This window comes from Protopterus annectens, chromosome 4.part0 (genome assembly GCF_019279795.1).
Source record: "Protopterus annectens isolate FY-2018-M chromosome 4.part0, PAN1.0, whole genome shotgun sequence".
Lineage (NCBI taxonomy): Eukaryota > Metazoa > Chordata > Ceratodontiformes > Protopteridae > Protopterus > Protopterus annectens.
The window spans coordinates 1,097,436,625-1,097,461,649 of record NC_056733.1 but is presented as its reverse complement, the minus strand read 5'-3'; the positions used below and the strand labels follow the sequence as shown (position 1 = coordinate 1,097,461,649).

The 25,025-nt window shown below is 38.7% G+C and overlaps 2 protein-coding genes across 2 annotated transcripts in view; both read right to left on the bottom strand.

The window, feature by feature from the left end:
- Positions 1 to 25,025, bottom strand: part of LOC122799780 (protocadherin gamma-A4-like) — a 639,989-nt gene that overhangs the window by 7,754 nt on the left and 607,210 nt on the right. The window lies entirely within an intron of this gene.
- Positions 1 to 25,025, bottom strand: part of LOC122799784 (protocadherin gamma-A4-like) — a 211,714-nt gene that overhangs the window by 7,754 nt on the left and 178,935 nt on the right. The gene's annotated exons all lie outside the window — the stretch shown is intronic.

Sequence of the window (25,025 nt, the reverse complement as noted above, 5' to 3'; positions counted from 1 at the left end):
CTGCTCTCATTGGCCCATCACTCCACAACACTGATTGGGTCAGAGTTGTTACTTAATTTCCTGCTCCTTTCCTTGCTCTGCAACTTCAACTGAACTTTTGTACCAGTTTCTTACAGAAGGCTCCAGAACATCATAATGTGGCAAATCCTCAGATCCCTCCACTCCACCTGTTTCACCTTAGTTTGGGGACTCATTGTTCCATCATGCTGTGACATTGCCTGTGTTGGATTTTCTACACTAAATTCTTCACTTCACAGGTAATCCACAACTTAAGTTTCTATTTCTTTAACTTCTCCATTGCTAATCCTCTTTTGTACATTCCCCTTTGTTTTCTTATTGTTTTGTATTGTGAAATTCCCATACTCAGATGCCTTTGCCATATTTGTCTTCAAATATCTTATAGTGCTGCTTTTTTGTATTGATTAGTTTTGCTATCTCCTTTGCATACATATTGCACCATATCAGATAATTTTTCTTTCTCATGTCAATGTTTATTTTTTATACATTTCAAAAATTTCTGGATTTTGTTCTTTATATTTTCACACTTCCTCTGTGTTTCTTTTTCCAGGCAGCCCAAAGTGTCTTCTTCTATAAAATAGTTTTTTTATGGATTTTTTTTGTATTAATGAATGCACATTTTCATTTGTAGCTTTTGACAGTTTCTCTTGTGCAAGTATTCTTCTTTCTTCTAATTTCTCTCATAATCTATCTGAATATCTTCTATCTGGAAATTCTGGGCTGCTTGCCTAGAAGTAATAATACATAATTTCTTCCTTATCCTCAATAGTCCACTCTATCACCTTTATCACTTTTTTGGGGATGTTAGTTTTTGCAGACTACTACTACTTTTTTGTACAATGGGGGGGCTCATTCCCCTTAGTCTGGCCTAACCCCATTGTACGAATTGATGTGTCTTGAGGACTGTACACTTCCATTTTCTTTCTTATCCTGGCACTAGCGAGTACACCATGATTGGTCACTTTTTTTTATCATGGAATTTCTACACCCAGCTGTCTTCTTTGTTGTTGTTGTTATAGCCCTTAGGCTATTTGAGTTGTTTCATGCCCAGGAAATTATGATTGGCCAGCTTCAAAAAGCTGTGCCTCACTTCACTCTGACTGCTAATTGACTAGTCTTGGGAAGGAAACTCAGCAGTCAGAGTGAAGCTTTCATCAGTACTTTTTTGCCATCTCAAGAAGAAACAGCTCTCGGACTTCACATGACCAGCAATCATCTTAAAGCTTTGTTTCTGGCAGATATGTCCCCAGTGGGGAATCCTTCCAGTTAGAAATCATTGTTCTTTAATCATTTCTATCTATATTTGACTAAAATTGGTATTTCCCCTTTAAGAAATCCATTTTTTCGCTCAGTATTAGAAATGTCCTGTCAGGGATTGCTGTTTTGAGCTTAGAGTGTTTATTAAAATATCTGAGGCTAATTTTGTGAAATAATTGTTCACTGCTTGTCAGTAGTGCAGCTAGGACATGGTGAGAGGGGCAACTGCCCCAGGTGCAGTATTGGAGGGAAAAATCAGCCAATCCTGAGTGCTCTTTACAAAGCTGGTATTGCATTTGCTGTCAAACTCAAGTACTGTAGCACTACAGTTGTTTCAGCTTAAAAGTAATAATAGAAAAAATCTTTTTCTTAACTAAAACTTTTGCACTGTAGTGCTCCCTGCAGACAGGGTGTAAACTATAGAAACTGTTTGCTACATTGTAGCAAGCTGTTTGCTACAGTTTAATCAGAATTTTTAAACTAAAATATGAGCACCATAACACTCCTTGCAGGTAGGATATAAACTGTAGTAACAGTTTGCTACAGTTTAAAAAGATGAAATTATTTTTTTAAATTAAAACATGAGCACTGTTGTGCTCCATTGCAGGCTGCATATAAACTATAACAACGGTTTGCTACATTTTTAGCAAACAGTTTGCTACAGTTTAAAAGAAGAAGAAACTGTTATTTTTTAAATAAAATATATTAAAGGAAGGTAGGGGCAGGGCACAGAAATATGACCTGAATGGCTGGGGCAGGGGGGGCATGTTATGCAGGTGGCCACCTGATTGGTGTCCTAGTAGGAGGAACATCCACTTGTTTTTGCTCTTCAGTGGAAGAACACCAATAACTTACATGTATTGGCTTATTGCAGTAAAGTGCTTTTTTTTTCCTCTTCACTTGAATAGCTAAGGGGGTGGGGCACTGGTTGTTAGTACTGGCCCAGGGCACTGTTTGAATCAGCTATGTTTCTGCACTTGTGTAAACTTTGAATCTTGTGGAACAGGAAAGTTTACAGAGAAATGGGCAGGGAATTGGGTGTCAGTGTAATGTTTATGTGCAGTTTGTAACAACCTACCTGCAATTTTGATCCTGTCAGTGTGTGTATGCATGTTTGAACTGTCCTGACAAGGGAATTTTGTGAAATATTGTGTACTGCTTGTCTAAAATTTGAACTCTGTGGAACAGAAAACATTTACAGAAAAATTGGTGGGAAAAAAATGTGTATCAGTGTAATGCTTTTGTTCATGCTGTGAAAATCTACCTGCCATTTTGATTCTATCAGTGTGTTTGCTAGTCTCTGAACAGTACTGTCAGGGACAGGGACATTTTGTTCAACTTTAATATTTTATAATCTAAGGGACTGGGAAAAGTGTTATGAGTGAAAGCATGCTGCTTTTGACCACTTAGTGACAACTTACCTCCAACCAACTCTTGCAGCTATGCTTACCATTTTTGGGGCTTTCCCCCTGTTACAGCATGGATAATTACTCTGGGAAAGCTGGTTCTTCTCCTGCAGTACCTAGAAGGAATGAAATATAATCATTTACCAAAGAGTTAATTTTTGTAGATTCAGTCTATATTTCAGTCGATAGTGGGTGAACCTGCAATGGCTATTTTTTGTTCCTCAGACTACTCCTTACGTCTCTGCCTTCCTCTGTGCAATCCTTTCAACCATCATGAACTGGTGGCCAGGTAAATCCTCTTTGTCTGTTCCAGTGCTCAATATGGACATGGGAAAACCATCTTTGCTGGGTCTGGGAGATACTCTGGAAGATTCTTTTTTGGTAACTGGGACAAGAGAGCATTAGACCAGGCAGGCATCCCTTCTTGGAGTCAGTCCTCTTATGCTGGAACTCCTATTAAAAAAAAAAAGTTAAACATTGTTCTTCAAATTAAGTTATTACTGTTAAAAATATGAGCTCTTTACATTGAATAGATAGGCATTACAAGCAGTAAATCCTGGTACACAGAATCCTTTACAGATGGGCATTCCCTATAAAATAATCCTGAGGAAACAGGGTCTGATTATTCTGATTTTTACAGAGACAGGGCTTCTTCCCATGTAGACTGGTATGACCAATGTTCTAACTGAGAGGAAAGCCTTAATTCTTATCCTTATCAGGAGAAAGTTCTTTAAATCAGACCTATCCCTTGATAAATGAGGTATTTTTATGGGAACACGTAGATGATCCTCGTGAACTGAGGACATATAATGAATATACCTCATGCCTCCCCCATCCATCCTATCCTGTCAGCTCTGGCGAAGGTGTTGAATGCTGGCTGTACTTATTATGATGCCCAGCCATCAATCCCTAAAATAGCAGATAAGCTGTATAAGGTACTGTAGGCATATATGTGGAAATATATGCTGTGTCGTACGGAGAGTCTGGGGAAACTGGCTTCCACTATTCCTACAGAAAGCTCTTTTTGAACCAAACTGTTTCAACTTTTTCTCAGGTATATGAACATGTTTTGAAGAGTGTGTATGATTGTGCCAACACTGTTTCTAGAGTCACTGCTACTGCTACAGTGTTGCAAAGATATGCTTGGATACATAACCAAAACTTTGTTGATGAGCTAAAGTATGACATCTTGGACTCAGCTTTAGATAAGGAGGTGGAGTTTGGTCATTTATGGCAAATAAAATGAAAAGAGAGAGAGAGAGAGAGAGATCACTGGAGGTAAAAACAATGTCCCTCAACATTATCCTTTGGCATAAGATTGTTTTGTACTCCTGGGTGTTAAAAATGGTGCAGAAGGGTTACAGATAGTACTGGATACAAAGTCTTCCTTTCAGAGGAATACTTCCCCAACTTCAAACCAAACAAAAGTTTTTCCTCAGGTTCTTCAGACCTTACACACCAATGGAGTCTTAGAACTAGTGCCTTTATGTCAAAGGGGCAAAGGCTTCCATTAATGAATGTTTCTGGTACCAAAGAAAAAAGATTTCTTGGAGACCAGTACTAGATCTTTTGTTTCTTAATATACCCATTAAAGTTTCAAATTTCAAAATGTTGATCATACAGAAACTGTTAGATGTCATTTCGCATATGAGTTACTTGGTAAATCTAGATCTAAATCATGCTTACTACAATATTCCCATAGCCATAGGCTTCAGAAAATGTCTAAGGTACTCTGTATCTGGGTCACATTATAAGTTCTTTCCACTACCAGTTTAATGTATATACAGATCCAAAGCTATTCACAAAATCTCTAGCCCCAGTCATAGCTTATTGCAGGCTGAATGGAATTCACATCTTTCCTGATGGAGTCATTAACATGGGTTATGCCTGTTTTGACCAATTTGGGCTTCCAGATAAATATTGTAAAACCCTCCTTGTCTCCGTCTCACAGGATTGTGTTTCTGGGATGCCTTATAGAAGATTCTCTTCAAAAGGCATTTTTAACACTAAACAAGGTGCTTCTTTCTCTAGGATTTTTCCTGAACTTCTCCAATCCATCACAGACTTCTACAAGAGAATTTCTCAGGATCTTAGGATTCATGGCTTCTTTGATTCATAGGTTCATAGATAGGTACTAGCCTATCGGCCCAGCCAAAAAGGTACCCTGGCTTTTGCCACCCAAGAAAATTATTTTCCTGTGCCACTGTCGAGCAGAGCCACAGAAGTGATCCCGGGGTGAATTTCCTATTTCCCATCCAATAAGATTTTTCTTGAAGAGTACTAATGAGCTTTGTTTGATATAGATAGGCAGTTTATTCCAGAGTATGGGGAAGTCTCTGGGACAGGAATCTATCCCTCCAGCATGTTCTGTTTATTGTGGTGACAAGGTTTAGGTCCCCAGAGCATGTAGTTCAGAGGGACTGGGACTTCTGGGGAGTTTCTCATGGGGATTCTCATGAAACCAAACCTTTTGCCAGATTACTGAAGAAAAAAATACACATAGGCCCAGCATTTGCATCCTCTGGAGTATCAAATTCCAGTTTGGGGTTTTATAAAAAGAGTACTGCATTAGTGAAGACAAAATATTCAACTAAACCCAGGTGTCCCCTTTTCTCCTCAGACTCTGAATGAATCTGTTGCCACAGATACATCAGATTTTGCTCAGGGAGCAGTTTCTGGAGGGTTAAAGGTGCAAGGTCATTGGAATCCTTCGGGTAGATCAAACTACATCAATTGAAAAAAGGACATTGGCTATGATCCATGCCTTGAAGTGTTTTCATCATCTTTTGTCCACAGGACCTCTTCTAGTGATTACAGACAATACCACAGTCATTTGGTGTATCGACGAGCATGGAGATACAATGTTGTATCTTCTATGCAGGCTGGCATTGGTGACTTGAGAGGTAACTTCAGTATTCTTTAACCTTCCAAACATATTACATTCTTTTATAACAAAACATAGTGGTAGACGAGATGAGCAGGACCAGGACAGACCATCACAAATAAAAATTGAATGAGTGGGTCTTCCAGGAATTGATTCAGTTGTGGGGAACACCTCCAATAGCTCTATTCATCTCCTTTTAAAACAGACAACTAAACAAGCTTTGTTCCAAGACTCCTTGCAAGCAAGCCTTGAAGCTTCATTTACATCATAAGTGAATGTTACTTTATGCATTTTCACCCTTTCCATTGATATCCAGGGTAATTCTGATGATTCAAAAGGATACCCCAAACAATAACTGTGGTGATCCCCTTTTGGCCCAGACAACATTATTTCTTCCCTCTTTTGGAATTAGCCAAGGGCAATTGTCACAGGCTTCCTCACAAACTGGATCCACTCACACGAGATAGGTGGGTTTTAACATACTCCAATTTCAATAACCTTCAAGTGACTGCCTGGATGATTCAGTTTTAATGGCTTTATGCACTTATATGATAAAGATGTGCAGCAGGTACTAAAGGAGGTAACAAAGCCTGCTACTAGCAAATCCTATGTTGGTAAGTGGAAGCAATTTTCTAGCTGGAGCCTAAACAATAACCAAGAGCCCATCAGGGATTTTGTACTACTGATGCTCAAATATTTGTGTGAGTTACTCACTCCTGGCTTTGCTTATTACTCTGTAAAGGATTATCTTGAGGCCATTTCAGCATGTCTGCCCATTCTGCCCATGGATCTTCCTCTTTCTTCGTTGCTTGTTGTGAAACCATTTCTGAAAGGAGTTCTACACCTGAAACTTTCTCATAAACAAGTTGCACCTCTGTGGGATCCCAACTAAGTGCTGGAAAAATTGACTATGTCACTTTTTGAACCTGCCCATCAAGGGGATTTAAAGTTCTTGATTTTGAAAACTGTACTCATCATTGTTCTGACATCTGCAAGAAGAATATTAGAGTTGCAAGCTCTTGTGATGTCTCATGGTGGGTGAACCTCATCAGATTTCCATAGGATTAGGATATATTAATGAACAAATCCCTCGTTCATGCCCAAAGAAGTTTCAGAATTTACTTTGAATCAAGTCATCAGTCTCCCAGTTTTCTACCTAGAACTTCCATACCAGGAAAAACAGATGCTGCATACTCTGGATATGCATAGGCAAATCAAGTACTAACTTGACAGAACAAAGCTCTTTAGAAAAGCTGATCAGCTAATTATTTTTTATCAAGAAAGGGACACACTGGGTCTAAACCGACAGTTTCCTGGTGTTTGTCATTAGCTATTTTTTTTGGTATTCCACCAAGGCAAATCCATTCAAGGCAGTATCAAGGCACATCTCAGTATAGCCTTGTATTATTTGATGGCATACTGGAAAGGGGTGAACTCTAGAAGCATTCTAGAGACAGCTACATGGCCATCTGTACATACTTTTTCAAAGCATTACTTACTGGATTCCTTTGCTAGGACCATTTTTCAGGGACTCCTGAAACCATATTCTTCCTCCTCCTAGGATGGATAGACTTTGGTGTTCAATCCATATAGCCTAAGGGTTACTGTAACAGTTGGAATGATGAACACAGTACAGCTGCATAAGTTAAACTTACCCATAGCAGTAGATGTTCAAATTCCTCACTGCTGCAGTAGCCATATCCACAGTTCATCTCCTTAATCTTACATATAGTTGAGGTTGGGATATAAAGTAGGATTGAGCTTGGTTTCTACTGTATATGTTCTATTGTTAATACTGATTATTTCAGGGTGTTAGGCTGTTCTCTTATTGGAAGAGCAAAGACGTTCTGAAGAAAGCCTCACTCTGACTGCTGATTTCCCTCCACAGGATTAGCCAATCAGCAGTAATCAGGATAGAGAAGTACCCTAGAGCTGGTCATAACTCCCTCAAGCAGGAACATGCTAGAATCACAAAAGTGAAAGGTTGATGATAATAGCTCTCATTTCCAACTTGACCCAAGACTTCCAGCATACTATGCTGGTTTCATTGCCACTGGAGCAACAATAGCCACTGTATGGATAGGTGCTTGCTTTTTCCTTATGAGCCTTATATTTTGAGCTAGGAAGCCTCCCACATGGCAATCAAGGTCAAGTCATAAACACATGTACACAAATACAGAGAAGTCCTCAGTTTAGGCAATGATAGAAGTATAGAAGTGAAAGGATAACATCATCTCTCTGGTACATACTTTTGAGGACACATTTATATAGCTGAAGTCAGAGTGCATAAAGGAATACATAGTGATACAGATAACCAGCTTTCAAATAATTCTGGTAGACATTCTAGTTTCCTTTACCAATCACTTTGACTTCATACTGTTATCATAATAGGGTTAGCAGCAGATTCAGGTGAATATCCACCAAAGCTACAGCCAGGCACATCGTGCTGTGCATTTTTTAAAATGTTTTGTTAATTTTTTGTGCAAATAGATAATTTAATATTTAAATTTCAAAAGATATGGCATATTGACCATGACTATCATGTTATGTTATGCATTTTGTTAAATAACGTTTTCAGAATGTTTGGCTGACTAAACAGGTTTCTTACCTGTCTGTCTGTCCTTTCAAGAGTTTTTTTTTTTTTTGGTATTGAAAATTATTCTTTCTGGATTGGTGTGGTCTGCATTCTGTAATTTGATGCCCACATTAGTATAGAATTCCAAATATCCTGTTTATACCTGAGATAAATACCAACAGATGGTCTGCCATGCCCATGTCATGAATCCAACCATCTGTCCATCCGTCCATACATCCTTCCAGCCATCCATCCGGAAATGAACATTGTCTCATTAATGCAGGCCTTCCATTTGTCCTAATAATTATATGGTCTTTCTTAAACTGGATCACATATAGTTCAGAAAAGCAATCAGAGTCATGTTTTGTTTTATATGTCCATGTTGTTACAGCATTATTGACTGATCTCCTTCAAAACTGTGTACCTCTCCCAGTCTGTTGTGGCCAGTGTATGCTGTCATTTGGTTTCCTTACTGCTATCTCATTCTCCAGTTTTGCTCTTTCATACTTGTTTCATTTGTAAAACAGTCTGGATTTATTCTATACTTGTAGGTATAAGCAAACATAATTCTTGTGGGAGTAACCCACTGTTAGATGTCAAGAGTTTCTACATCTGCTAAACACTGAGAAAACATTATATTGACAGCATTCATTTTGTAATTCTCACATATTTACCCAAGGCATGTACGAAACATTTTAGAATCTAGTTCTTTGAGGCAAGCAAGGTGTCACAATTCTGTGATTTAATTCCATGTTGCTGCAAAAGTGGAAAATTTGCTCATTTTTAAAGGGTAGAGCATTACTCACTCATTGCATAGGATCAAACAGTCTAAAAGTTCTAAAGTAGTAAAAGAGATAGCTGAGTACTAATGCAATATTCTTGGCAGACAATGAGTTGATTGGCTCTCCTACAGTAAACCATAACCACAAAGTATTCATTTCCCTTCTCTGGACTGAAATCATACAGATTTGGTTAACTCAGATAATTGAACTGGAATGGTGTTTTTTTTTTCTAAACCCTTTTTACTGAAAATAAGCAAGTATACAGTGAAGCAAAACCAGACAGAACATAACAGTATTCAAACTATCTCCTGATAGTAATCAAACGTTGCCAGTGTAACATTAAGTAACAATACATGTTCATTATACTGATCACTGTTACAGTAGCATAAGCTGTAAGGGTTATATCCTGTTAAGGATATAACAGCCAGCTAGCTTCCAGTACCTAAGGGTACTTCCACATGCCTAAACCACTAGACAGTTTAAGAAGAGCTCATGAAAAAGAGTGGTTTTGATGCCAAGCACTTCAGAGATTTCCTGCTGCCAAGATTGACAGTCAGTTAACACTGTTTCATTGCTCAGCAGATAAGTTCCCTTTGGGAGAAAAACCTTCCGATTTTACTTTTTGACAGACTGAACTCTTTATGTGAAAATAACAATTTGACACTGAGAAAAAAGTGTTTTATAGACTTCCACTTGACGTTTAGTAACGTTTTAATAGTAGCTTTACTTTTTACTTTTGTGGGAAAAAAAGTTGTTTAAACTAGCTTAAAACTATTTTTCCTTGGTAAAAGTTGTGGTATTTTACTTTTGTTGGCTGGGGAAAGTGTCTGAAATGCTTTTCACCATGTTTTTTTGTAGAAAACTTGACTTTTTAAATACTTACCGACATAGCTCTCAACTTCTTATCACAAGAGTTCTGGACAAAGCCTAAAAAATGGGGGGACAAAAGCCTAAAATTAGGGACAGATTTTATATATTGTTCTTATAAGATTAGAAAGTTGCTGTAATCACATGATTTGTGTCATCATGCATTTTGTGAAGGATATGAAGTCTGAAACTCAAAAGTATGTCATTATTTTGTGACTTTAATCCTCAGTGAGTTCCAGAAAACTACAAATTTTATGAGGAACTGGATAAAAATACAAGGCAAAAATCTGGAATTCTGAAAAAATCTGGACAGTTGAGAGGAGTACTTACCTGTTTCACTGACTATGGATGCCAGGCTTCCCCAGGAATCTGGCATCTTGTTCAGGAGGTTCATCGTTTCTTCCTTCTTTCAGCCACAAAAAAAAAAAGAAAAAAAGAAATTACCAAGCAGCCTTTGCTACGTCAGTAGGCTACTAAATTGCCTTAGGTCATTTCTGGTTTCACAGACCATTAATCTTTTTCCTTGGCTTTCTCTGGTGTAGTCCTTACAGCCACCATGCACCAGGGGTTAGACATGTCTTCTGAGTTCCCTTAGTGGGCAAGGGAAAACCACTCTTGTCAATCTTGGAAGAAGGAGCAGGCAATACGTCTGCCTAGCCAGACTGGAATGCCTCATGCTACGGAAGTTTTTCCTTGGAAAAGTAGGTCTGCTTCCACAGAAATTGCTGTCAAAAGCAACAAAAAGATAGAAATATGTCTTCTGAGTTGTATTTGATAGGAGTGATTTATTGGGCTTATTTCACTGTTTAGTTCAGGCATTGGACCCTTCAAGTTCTGGTGTTTTTGGTAAAAGAAAAAGTGAGTCTTCATTTTCCGTGGAAGGTCAAGACATTGAACCACAACATGATTGTGAAGGAACAACTTCTGTGTTTTCCCCTCAGGTTTATACTTCTACTTCTGAGGAAAGTAGGCTCTTGATGGTCCCTTTTAAAAATTTTTCCTTTCCTGAAACAATTTACAGACTAAATCAGTTGTTTCGGTGGGAACATAATGATCTTCCACTCTCTTTTTAGAAATATTATAATTTATTGCAACATGCTTTTTTCCTGAACCTATTCCAGTTTTTTCTATCCTTCACACATTGGAGTATGTGCTTATTATAGTCAGTAACTTGCCAGCCAGCCGACCTAAGAAAACAGACAGATTGTATTAAGTTTCTCAGTCTTATAAGTTTTTATTTTTTAACCCCAGATCAGACCCAACAGTGATATCCCTGGTAAACCCAGCTTATTTATTTATTTTTATTCATCCTTTGTTGACTGGGTTAGTCCCACTGGGCTTGTGGCCTCTTTTCAGGGGATACCCAAAGTGGCATGTATACTAAGGGAAGTTTGCCAGGGCATAAGGAAACTTTCTCTACTCTTTTCCATAAATGCTGTAGGATCATTTACATCCATCTAAGTTACCACCAGCTCAAGCAGGTGGGACCTCGGTTTAATGTCTTATCTTAAGGATGACACACTCATAAGTACAGCACCTGCCTTATGTTGCATTACAGTGTGAACAATCTTTCTACCTCATGAGAATAGAACCTCCATCCTCAAAAGGTAAGTGTGCTACCTATTGCATCATTGCTGCTAACCATTTGGTTAATGATAATTCCTCCCCCTTCTGACAAGGATGGGAAAATGTTTGAAAGATATAGGAAAATGTATGTTCTTCTGCAGAACTTTTGTTTATGTTTCTCATTTGTCTGACTCATGAGTAACATTTTATTCTTGCCTGTTTTGTGAATATGAGGAAAAATATGGCTTATTTTCCTTCATCTGAGGAAAAAGCATATTTGTGTAATTTCATTCCTTCTGTATCTCAAGTGGCTGCACTCTTTTGAAATGTGCTTATAATTCATCTGATCCCACTTCCAGGGATGCTGCTACTGCAACTGTTATGAACACGTTTGCTTGGTTGCGTAGTCAAAACCTGCTGGAGGATTTTACAGCTGTAATTTTGAATTCTTCCTTGGAAAGAGAGTAAGTCTTTGGACCATCTACTGCAGATATCCTTAAAAACTGTGATGGGAGAGGCAAGCTGATTCAGGGAATTTCACAGATTTTTTCAGCCTACCTTCTCCAAGTTGTCAAGGGATTTAATGTTGGCTCTGCAACTTTTTATAAAAAGCAAAATAACCAGATACAGCAAGCTGCTGGTAAACAAACTTTTAAAAAGCAATAACTGGGAGGCTCCAAGAAAAAAAAGGAGAAGCCTGCATAATAAAGGATAGTTTAACAAGTCTGAATGACTATTTTTAGAACCCCCCCGTTTCACACCTTAGCAAACCTCTAATCCTTCAAAAAATTCTGAACCTCCATTTCTCTCACTGGCAGCAGACAGTCACAGATAAATGGTTTCTGAAAGAAATTCATCATGGACACAGATGACAGTGACAATATATTCCTCCCTTTCATGGGGTTTTTCCTCATCCGCCAGACGGTATTTATCTTCCTTCCATCATTCACTATCTGCTGGCTCATTTGGTGATAAAAGCAGTTCCTCCTCCTTAATTAGGAGAAAGCTTTTATTAAAGAATGTTTCTGGTGCCAAAGAAAGAAACTTCATGGAGTTGGCATGGAGAGATCGGCATGAATACCCCGGGGAGGGGGGTAATGTGGGGGTCTTCTGAAATGATCCCTGACAGAGGCTGGGGATATCTTCTGGGTTAGGAGGCATGGTCAAAGAGGAGGTAGGGGTGGACCTGGCTGAGCTTCCAGAGAGGCAGGGCTTTATACTACACCTTCCCCATTGCATACCCACCTGTCCAATGTAACCACACCATCAAAAGGGAGGAAAGAGTGGGTAAACCATGTAATAATGCCCCCTTCAATAGATGCAGTTGGCTGAGACCCCCAAATGGCATTAAGATCCATGACCATACCAAGCAATGATGGATTAAGGCCAGGTGATTGTTGAATAGCTGGTAGACTTGATGTGGACTTGGGGTACTGGATAGCAGCGTCAGTGAATGAAGTAAAGGGGAACCAAAACACCTCTATCTCCATCACCTTGTTAAATTCTAGTGGAAAATGATTGGGTCCATTTACTTTAGAAAGCTGTCATATTAGCTAGCTGCAACTACTTCTTCAGTATCCAGTACACTGTTTAGAGCCTTGTGCTATCCTCTAATACAACTGGCTCCATTCTAATCAAAGGATGGTGCTCATACATTCCTATTTATTGAAAGAGTTGCCATAAAGCAGGGGAATCATGTTATGATAGGAAATAATCATTTCAAAAATGACAGCTGACCCTATCTGTGTTAATCATAGTGATCACTGCTGCAGTAGCCTTAGTTATATGGGTTAAATCCTGCCAAAGATATAACAGCCAGTCAAAGCTTCAGGGCACCTTCCACACATCCAGACTGTCTGGCAGCTTAAACTGAGCTGACTAAAAACAATTTTGGGAACAAAGCTCTTCAGAGCTTTACTGCCATCAAAGTGTACAGTCCTCTGAGGTTTTCAATGATTGATGGTGGGATTCTGCTTTGCTTTGATGGGCAGATAAGTTCCCTTTGGGGAAAAGCCTTCAATTTTCTTAATTTTGTTGATGTTTTATTATTTTCCTCTTCAGGAAATGTATTTTAACTGCTAGGAGTGTTGTGTTTTAACTGACTGTGTCGAGACCCTAATGTAGTTTTAAATGAGGCGCTCATTTTTTTGTCAGTTTAAAAATAGTGTAAAGCAACTAAAAACATTTTTCTGTGAAAAAATTGTGTTTATTTTTATTTTGTGGGGCTGGAACAGTGTTTTAAAGTGCTTTTCACTGTGTTTTTGTTTTTGTTAATAAAGTAACTTTTGTGGACTTGTAGTGTTTACCGGCAATTGGTACTTGTCTTCTTGGAGAAAGAGGCACCATTTTCAGACTAATCAAGGAACAGACTACTGATCCCATGGTCAGTCCTTTTTTTTCCAGCCAGAAAAAGAAAAAAAGTTACACAAACAGCCTTTGCCAACACAACAGGCTAGCAATTTGTCTCAGCAGCAGGTGGATGACTCTGCTGTGGCCATTTGTTGTACCCCAGACCACTCATCTTTTACCCCAGATCCTTCTAGTGTAACATCCACAACCACTATGGACTGGGGGTCCCTCAGTGGGCTAGGGAGAGGCACTCTTGTTAGTCCTGGAAGAGGGAACAGGGAAGGTTTCTCCTCTTGTTTCTCAATGCTGTGTCCATCCCCGGCGAAGCAGCTGCTGATATTAGTAACATGTTAGCTCCATTTTTCCTGTAAAAAAAAAAAAAAAAAAAAAAAAACAGAAAACTGCACGTGTCTACTTCTGCTCAAATTTCTTTGGAAAGGAGTAGTTTACTGGGTCTGGCTCAGGGTTTACTTCAGGCTATTGATCCTCCTTGTAAAGTAGTTTCTGATAAAAGAAAGCGGGATTCCTCTTTTCCTGAAGAGATTCAAGATTCGGAATCTGAAGAGGCAGATGCAGAGATGGGTGCATTTTTTTACCTCAGATTTTTGATTTATACTCAGAGAGGAGCTCTGTTTCTGATTTTGTGTGTGTGTGTGTGTGTGTGGGGGGTGGTGTTTTACTGAGACTGTTGTTAGAATGTGCCAGTGTTTTAGTCAGGTTCTCTGTACCCCAAAAAATACTATGAATTGTTACAATTTTCCAGATCCTATACCCTTTCCTCCTGTTCTGTCTGCTTTACAGGGTGTGTGTATTACTGCCTGAAATTTTCCTGATAGTCAGCCAGTCACCCCTTAAAAGGCAGATAGAATGCATAACTTTCCTCAGTCTTTTAAAGTCTGATACAATATTCTCAAACCTGTAACAGCAGCTACAGTGTTAGTTGATCCCACTACTGCTAAGCACTTAATTCCACTCCTATTCTTTCTGATAAGGATGGGAAATAAGTGTATGCTTCTGCTACTTTGATTTTCAGAATTTTGAATTGTCAGGCTCATATGTTAAAGTTTTTTCTGACTGTGAAAGTATGAGGAATGTTTTATCTACAGCTTCTTCTCATGAGGCAAAACTTGAGCCATTTTAAGCAGCCAATTATCCCTTGTGTGATCAGACCACCCTGTTGAGTTTGTAAGGCAAACACCTTAACCATTAGGCCACCCTCCCACCCAACTGCTTTAAATAACAGTTTTTTCTGCTGTACAGGTCACTATTCGTTCTTTGCAGTTTGTGTGTGACTTGATATTTCTTACAGGGCTATGGCTGCTGGTAATATTTTGAAGAGGTTTGCATGGCTGCATTCTCTGAACCCCCAAGATGCTGTTACAATGAGGTTTTAAATTCTCTCTTGGATAGAGATTTAATGTTTGGTCCCTCTGCTGCATAGGTGATCAAAAAAGGTGATAAAACAGGCAAGTAGATCCAAGAAATCTCTAAAAAAAAATTCAGCCTTCTTTTTCCAAGTTGTCCAAGGAATTTTCGATCTCCTCATCCAATTTTGGCAAATAAATAAACAATCTCAACAAAATTCAGGTAAACAGAAATTCAAGAAGAAATGGCAAGGGGATTCCAAAAAGAAGTCTTGAACTGACCAAAACCAAGGACAGTCCAACAGGTCTGACTGACTATTCATGACATCTTATGAACCCCTCCCACCCTGGCTACCTTTTGTTTTTCTTTCAGAAAGTCTGAATCTCAATTTTCTCTTTGGCAACATAGTGTTTCAGTTATTTGGGTTCTGAAAACAGATGGCAGTGGGATGAAAATCCTCCATTCCAAGTGGTCATCCCACATCATCCAGATCAGAGCCGCTTCTTTTCTCCTATTCTTTATAACATGATGCCCCAAGGAGTGATAGAACCTCTTTTTCTTCCCAGGTGTGGGCTGGTTTTTATTTAAAGATATTCCTAGTACCAAAGAAAGAAAATTCTTGGAGCCGAGTTCTGGGTCTTCTTTCCCTAACATGTTTGTGATAGTGCTCAAATTCAAAATGATGTCACTTCACAACCTATTACCTCTTCTTCATCTTTCAAGTTTCCTGGTAACACTAGATTTAAAACATGCTTATCATCACATCCCTATTCATTCAGATTTCAACATTTTCTCAAGGTTTTGTGTGTCTGGATCAAGTTATCAGTTTTCTGCCTTATCCTTTGGACTATTCCCCACACTAAGAGTGTTCATAAAGTGTCTAGCTCCAGCTACAGGGTGTCCACATTTCTCCATATTTAGATAACTTGCTTTTCTTTGTAGAGTCTTTTTCAAAGTGTCAGGAATATGTCTCTTGGGTAAGAGATCTCTTACACAAGCTTGAATTCCAGGTGAACATTCAAAACTCTTTCTTGACTCCTTCACATAGGGTTGTGTTCCTGGGATGAGAGCTAGACACCTCAGTTCAAAGAGATTTTCTTCCACAGAAAAAATTTGATCTTTATTTAACTCTATTTCTAAGGTTTTCCACTCAGATTTAAGTCACTACAAGTGAATACCTCAGGAGTTTGGGTCTCATGACATGTATGATACTCGTGATGTCCCTGGTAAGACATCACATGAGAAAGATACACTGGTATCCAAAATCTCTTTGATCCCAGCATAAACATCATTAATCTTTTCAAATCCCAGTGCTGGAGTTTGTTGGAAGAGAAATCTTTTGGTGGAGACAACAGATATCCTTTAATCCATGTCTCCCCTTCTCTCTCCCTACTGCAAAGCAGTCAGTCACCACAGGTGCTTTGGACTTTGCTTGGGTAGCAGTTTCAGGAGGTATAAAGGGAGTGCGGGACACCAAGTCACTCAACTCTCTGAACCACCTGTGGTCTCCAGGACCTCTTTAAGTGGTTAAAGACAATAGCACAGCCATGTAATACCTCAACAAGCAAAGGAGAATCAGGTATTACCCCCTTTGCAGACTAGCCATGTTAGCTTGGGATATAGCTTTACAGCACAGTCTCACTCTACAGGCATCCTACATTTCTTCAGAGCAAAACTGTGTAGCAGACACATTCAGCAGAACCAGGACACTCTCAGATGGAAATTAGATCAGGGTGTCTTTAAAGATTTCACCCATCTGTGGGGAGTTCCTCAAGCATACCTCTTTGCCTCCTCTCTGAACAATCAACTGGCGAGATTCAGTTACAAGACTCCATGTAAGAAGGCCTGGACAAGTGATGTCTTTCCTTTTCTTTGGATAGAAATGTTCCTGTATGCTTTTCCACCCTTTCCATTAATATCCAGGGTACTTCTGAAGATACAGAAGGAATCCCCCAAGATCACTGTGGTGACTCCCTTTTGGCCAAGACAACTGTGGTTCTCCCTTCTTTTGTAAATAGCCAGGGGCAACTGCTACAAGCTCCCTCACAGACAGGCTCTACTCATGCTGGAATAGGGGAGGTTAATACAGTCCAACATCACTCATCTTCTATTGACTTCCTGGATGATAGCATCTTAATTCCTTTTGGCAACTGTTTATGGAGGACACGCAGCAGTTCTAATGGAGGCAGGAAAGTCTGCCTGATACAGAAACTAATATACTAGCAAATGGAAAAGGTTTTCTAGTTGGTGTCCAGCTGGTGTCAACAACATTACCAGCATCCACTCAGGGCTAGTTGTTCTGTGGTTTTACAATATTTGTGTAAGTTATTATCTTATGACCTTTCTTATTCCTCTATCAGGGCTCATTTATCAGCCATTTCAACATGTCTGTCCATGTAAACTCCTCTTTCAGTACAGTCTCATGTCAAAATGTTCTTGGAAGGGGTTTTGCATAAGAGGCCTCCAACAATACTGGAGGGCAGGAATAGTAATTGTGTGTTACAGAACCTAACAGTTGCGCCATTTGAACCAGCTAATCTGACTGACCTGAGGTTCTTAAAATGGAAAACAATTTTACTGATTGCTCTGACCTTTGCAAGAAAGGTATATGAGTTGCAAGCTTTTATGGTGAGTCAACCATATCTCATTTCCATTGGGACAGGGCTTCTTTGAGAACTAATCCTTCTTTTATGCTTAAAGTGGTATCTAAGTTTATTGTAAGATGGCAGAGAGGGCCTCTTTTAAAACTAATCCTTCTTTGATGCCTAAAGTGGTATCCAAAATTATTGTAAGATGTGGGCTCGCCACTTAAATGTAGTTTTTAGACATAGGGTAGAATAGACTTTATATAAATATAGTACAGTAGACGCATTATATCTTTATATATATATATATATATATATATATATATATATATATATATATATATATATATATATATATATATATACAGTTTCCCTTCAGAAGGTCAAACAGCTGAAATCTTGAAATGCATATGGCCAAAGCCATATGCTTGGATTTTAGAAGCTCGACCTTCTGAAAGGGAAATAAAAAAAAAAAAACAACAAAACACAAAACAATGTTTCTGCAGGGGGGCAAACCCCCCACACCCCCCGATACTTATTCCAACTCTGAGATCGCACTACAGTGCAGAAAGGGAAATCTCCCATTCTGCACTGTATGCCGATCCCCATTCAGAAGGTCGAGCTTCTGAAATTTCGAGCATATGGTCTCGGCCATATGCATTTCAAGATTTCAGCCATTCGACCTTCTGAAGGGGAACCATATATATATATATATATATATATATATATATATATATATATATATATATATATATATATATATATATATATATATATATACACACACATATATGGTTTCAGTAAAAAAAACAGTTTCAATAGAAAGGAAATTTTTGTAAGACACCTTTCAGGTTAAGCATGAGATGGGCAGGAATAGCAGCTCTGAAGGGAAAACTACAAGATGTGCTTTTTCCAAGGTAATATTATGTGATTTCTCAATGGAATATGAAGACTTTGCCTGTGAATAATGGCTGAAAGGGTGGATACAGCTCTCAGAGGGAAATTACTGAACAAGAAGTAATATATGTATGTTTAAGACTAGAGCTCTCGGTTAAGTTTTGGTTGAAGACTCGTTCAGATATTTTTGGATTACTTACGTACTTTCAGTTATTTGACATATTACGTTGCTATTTAATACTTTGAGTATTCTGCTGTGACATTTATACATACTGCTATTATATTCTGCTGTTCTCTATATTACCATTAAATAAACTAAAATTATTAGCAATCCAGTGGAACAGGACTCTGTTTTTTTACATTTACTTTAAGACAAACTATACATCACTCCATTTGTTATCCTGAACCTAAAATTAGGGGAGAAAGGGGACTCCATACCTTGGATGTCCCCAGACAACTCATGTACTGTCTTGGCAGAACTAAATCTTTCATATCTTTGGATCAATTGTTCATTTCTTGTGAAGGAAAGAAGAAGGGACAATCTGAGTCAAAACAGAGTATTTACAAATGGTTGTCTAAGGCTATTAACTTTTGTTATTCTCACCATAATAAAACTATTCCAGATAGGGTAAAGGCCCATTCTACCAGGGCCTTGGTTTCATCTATGACATTTTGGAAAAGGTTGGAATCTAGACATACTATAGAAGCTGCTACTTGGTCCTCTGTACATACCTTTACAAAATACTATAAGCTTGATTACTTCTCTATATCCAGATCATGCTTTGCTAGGGTTATTCTCTAGGGACACCTGAAATCTTCTCCTTCCATCTTTCAGATCTTTCAAATGTAGTTAGCTAAGGTAATCTACCCATATAGTTAAGGCTTTCAAATGTAGTTAGCTAAGGTAATCTACCCATATAGTTAAGGCTACTGCAGCAATGATCAATATGATGAACATAGTAAAGTTGTGTAAATAAAACTTACCATATCAGTAGATAATCGAATGATCAGTGCTGCAGTAACCTCTTCCTCCTACCAACCCTTTGTTTTTTTTTGAGTATTTTTTATGCGAGGGTGTGGAAATTTATTTTTTGTTGCTCCTAGCATTCTCCTTTCAGGGCTCAGCCTTCATCTCTCTTCTGGCAGGAAAGCTCTGAAGGACTTAGTGCCCAAACTTGTCTTTTAGTCAGCTCCACAGATGCTGCCTGACAGTTTGGGCACATGGAAGGTGCTCTGAAGCTTTGGAAGCTGGCTGGATGTTATGTCCTTGGCAGGATATAATGTATACAGCTAAGGATACTGCAGCAGGGATTATTTGAACATCTGCTATTACATTCAACTTACACAACTGTATTTACACCAATACATCATGTCTACCAACAATCCATCTAATTGACTGATGTGTTGACATTCTTTCTGTGAAAAAAGTAAACTACATACATACATCCCACACCCCAATCCAAATGTCCCTTACTCACTCATCCCTTGCAGCCTCTGACTCTTCTTGTGAAAGTCATTCCCATCAACAAACTTTCTAATTCAGGTTCTATAAAACATTAAAGACCTCCCTTCTACATTTACCCTTTCCTTCTCCTCCTCCAGGCATTCGACTGCTTCCATAAATGTACTCATAACATCTCCAATGCCCACATTTGGGTCATAATATACCCCTAACACTATTCAACCTTTCACAACCTCACATCTCGCCACAGCCCACCTTCCATTGCCTTCCATTGTTACATGTTCTACTTCCTTGCTCAAATGCTTACTAAGATCCACACCACTCTCTTTCCTGCACTTTATACAGTCATTCACTATTGAATTCCATATTTTAAAGTTTATTTAACGTCCTCTTCCTATAGTTCAACTCTTTCAAAAAGGCAGTATATAACCCCTCCTTATGCAACTTAGCTATCACATTTACCCATTTTAGCATGTATATTTATTTCTCCCACATTCAAAGTGGCCTCTGAGAATTTTCCTTCTCCTCCAACTCTCTCCCCTCTACAGTCCTTGTACCTGCCTCTCCTTTGCTGTAATAACCTCTTCCTCCCCTCTCCTTCTCTGCAGCATCCCAAATTTGGCTGAACTAGTTCTTGGATTTGACCCAAGGTTCCACTCACACTTGTTCCCTTCAACACCCCATCACCCCAACAAGCAACCTTGCAAGAATGGACTACACACCTAACTCCCCTAAGAATGCCATGCCCGTTTTTATATCTGCCCTCATTTTCTAATTTCATCCCATATGTTTATTCATATCTTTCCCCTTCTCTTCCCTCCACAGCATCCCCATTTCACACCCACAGTTTTACTCTAGCCCTGATTTATTCTCTCTTACCCAATCTCATCCCCTCTAGACTTAAGTCCCCATGACTCCCTGAAAGACCATCTAAAGGTATATGATTTACCCTTTAAAGATAACATTATTGCCAACATTCTGCTGTCCTATGTTTTGCATCTTCATTTACTTCTGATCTACCCCAACCAGAATTTCTTCTAATGCCATAGTCTCATAAAGCCACCTTTCTTTGCTAAAAGTGTTGATTATCTTTGACTGCATAGTACCCATGTGGACAAGTTCAATCCTCTGTAGTAATACAGTTGCCAGACTATCTTGCCTAAAAATACAGCAGGACTCCTTGCAGATGAGATACAGAATTATCAGTGAGCCACAGTGGTTTACATAATCACCTTGATATGCTCATACTTACTTGCATAACACAGCATTATCAGTGAGCCACAGTGGAATACATCATCCCGATGGTATGATCGTACTTGCATAATAACACAGGATTATTAGTGAGCCACAGTGGAATACATCATCCCCACAGTAGGCTCATACTTTCTTACATAACGCAGCATTATCAGTGAGCCACAGTGGTTTACATCATCACCTTGATATGCTCATACTTACTTACATAACACAGCGTTATCAGTGAGCCACAGTGGAATACATCATCCTGATGGTATGATCGTACTTACTTACATAATAACACAGGATTATTAGTGAGCCACAGTGGAATACATCATCCCCACAGTAGGCTCATACTTTCTTACATAACACAGCATTATCAGCGAGCCACAGTGGTTTACATCATCACCTTGATATGCTCATACTTACTTACATAACACAGCGTTATCAGTGAGCCACAGTGGAATACATCATCCTGATGGTATGATCGTACTTACTTACATAATAACACAGGATTATTAGTGAGCCACAGTGGAATACATCATCCCATGGTAAGATTATACTTACTTACAATATGACACAACATTATCAGTGAGCCACAGTGGTATACATCATACCCACAGTAGGCTCATACTTTCTTACATAATGATGTGGCATTATCAGTGAGCCACAGTAGTATACATCATCCCAACAGTGTGAGCATACTTACTTACATAATGACACAGTATTATCAGTGAGCCACAGTGGTATACATCATTACCATGGTAGGCTCATATTTACTTACATACTGACACAGTATTATAAGTGAGCCACAGTGGTATATAACATCCCCAAGGTATGCTCATACCTCTTCATATAATGACATGATGTTAAAAGTGGGCCATGGTGGTATCCATCATCCCCACTGTATGATCATATTTACTTACATAATGACATGACATTATCAGTGAGCCACAGTGGTATACATCATCCCCACAGTAGGCTCATACTTACTTACGTAATGACACAGTATTATCACTGAGCCACACTGGTATCCATCATCCACACGGTATGCTTATACTTACTTACCTAATGACACAGCATTATCAGTGAACCACATTGGTATAAATCATCACCATGGTATGCTCACACTTACATAATGACACAGTATTATCAATGAGCCAGAGTGGTATACATCATCCCCACAGTAGGCTTATACTTATTTACATAATAACACAGTGATATACATCATCAGAACCGTATGCTCATACGTACTTATATAGTAATATGCAGGAAGATTGTAAACAATGCCTAGCTCATGCATAGATTGTTTAACATTAGCCTTAATCTAGGATATAAAGCAGTCAATAATGATGTACCAGAATTCCATCTCAAACCATTATAGGATTCTTCTAGTTTGACCAGCTTTAAGAGATACATACCAGTTCATAGCAATAGTGCAAAAGTTACATGTAGATATCTTTAGTCTGTTGTTTATTAATCTTTGACAGTCCCCATAATGATCCTGGTCAGTTGTTTAAAAATAAATCACCTCTAACCTTCCACAGAACCCAAAGCATATTTATGAATAACCATATTATTTAACAAGAAAATTCATTATATAAAATGTCATTGTTTCCAACCCTCCACCCACCCCAACAAGTCCACAACTTTAGAACACAATGAAAATAATCATAATCAGAAACATTTATTCACTAAACATGTTTATTGTGGGAGGTGTTTTTCCTTTTAAACACTCAATACTGTAGCACAGTTAGCCACTTCACTGAAAGGATTCCACATGCAAGAGTGTACTACCCTTTTTATGGTTCCCAGTAGAGCTGTCTCTGATGTTGTACTCTACAAAATGTACAGAAAAGCCACTAAGCTGTTGGCTCACCACCTACCTGACAGTTCAGCTGCCAAGTATGTTGCACCATCATGACCCATCTTCTGAAACTGAATGGCAGAGAAGATCTCTCATATGCATTAATAATTCCCTTCTGAAAGACAGTGCTGAACTACGCAAAAAAAAAACAAAAAGAGAGAGAGAGAAAGAAAACGGCATACAAGAAGAGAACAGAGGTTATTGAAGGCTGCATTTCATGTAGGCCAACCCCTCCATTGAATGGTCCTATTTTTTCTCTTCAGTGCTTGAACAATGTGTTCTTTTATCCCCTTTGTGTCTTTACCCGTGGTCTTTTTTAACCATTGCTGAATGCCTCTTCCTCCTTGGCCATGACGAACCAAATGGTTTGTGCTCACTTCACTTCCATTCCTAGTGTCTCATATCCTACAACTCACCTGCATCTCTCTGGGTTGTAATTCAGTTTTTTTAGCATTAGGATTCTCCCACTCGTGTCTCTTGCAAGGTGATTGCTTTGTGATTGGTCTCTCTTCTCCTTACTGCCAGGCAAGCTTTGCCCTTATACCTCAGGCATTCTAAAAGCATTTCCACATTCCCATACTGCTTTGAAGGTCAGCTACCTCCTTCAGCTTGGGATTAAAGTAAGCTGGCCTTGAACTGTATCATACGCAGAGTACTGCTCTTGCATTTTAGTGCTATAGAACCACACTACCTCCTCTAAATTTTTACATAAGTAAGCTGGCCTCTTTCCAGCTTGCTGCATTCAGTGTAACCACAACATCATCTTTCATCATCTTAGCCGCTATGGGAAATATCTGTAACCTCCTTTGATAAACCAGGGGAGAACGAATTGCCGTCACTTTGACCTTCTGATCATCCTCATCATTTACCCCCTCTGTTGAGCTACCTGTCTAATTGTTAAGTGACAGCATTTTATTTTGTATGAGCAGCACTTAGCAATCAGATAGACTGGCTTTCCAAGAAGCCAGTCCACATGACTCATTCTGTGTGCTCTGCCTACCTCAGACTATTGAAGAAGGAAACATTTTACTAGTTCTGATAACATGTTTAAACAAAGGCCCTCAGGTCATAATCCCCCTTATGCCTCCAGGCTTGCAATGTGAACATATCTCAGGTTGACCAGCCATCTAAATTTGACATCCATTGCTGTAGAGCTTCTAAAGCTTTTTTTAGGCCTGACACCTCTTCCAATGCCAAGGTATTCTGCAGTGCATTTATTTAGCATACAAGTCCATAGTAATAGACAGGCCTTTTAGCTGTGGTTTTTGTACTTGGATGGCCTGAATCTCTTGTCTCATAATTTACATATTTCCTGCAAGATTATTCAGCTTGTATAAGATCTGACTGAGCTTTCATTTCATTGTCACCTGACTTTTTACACTAACTGCTCTGCCAGCACAGAAATGGAGAGAGCTTTCAAATAAGCTAAGTATTTCTCTTCTCAGCTCTACTTTTGTCTTAATCAGCACACATTTAAGTCATTCACCAGACAGAGTTTATTTCTTAAGCATTTATTTTGCTCAGGCTCCACAGCACCATCCCACCAAATTGGAACTGTGCTGTTCTTCGAAATACTAGATTGATATAGTGAGCATCTTGCATTCAACATTTTTTTATTAAAATGTTCATCTACAGGAATTATCAGTCGGTTTCACTTTATTAATTTCCTTTTGCATGAGTTGTCATATTTTCATACCTTTTTAATAACTTATCTATATTAATGAATACCTTTTTCTTTGCCACATATTTGATTAGCAGAATTTGTTTGTATTAGGGCTTTGTCTACTTCTCTCTCTATTTCAACCAGTGTTAAGAGCTTTTGGAACTATAAATTCAGCTGACTGGTTAATGAAGTGCTATGCTATTTTTCCATACATTATTTGTTTGTTTGTTGAGCTGGCTTAAAATACAA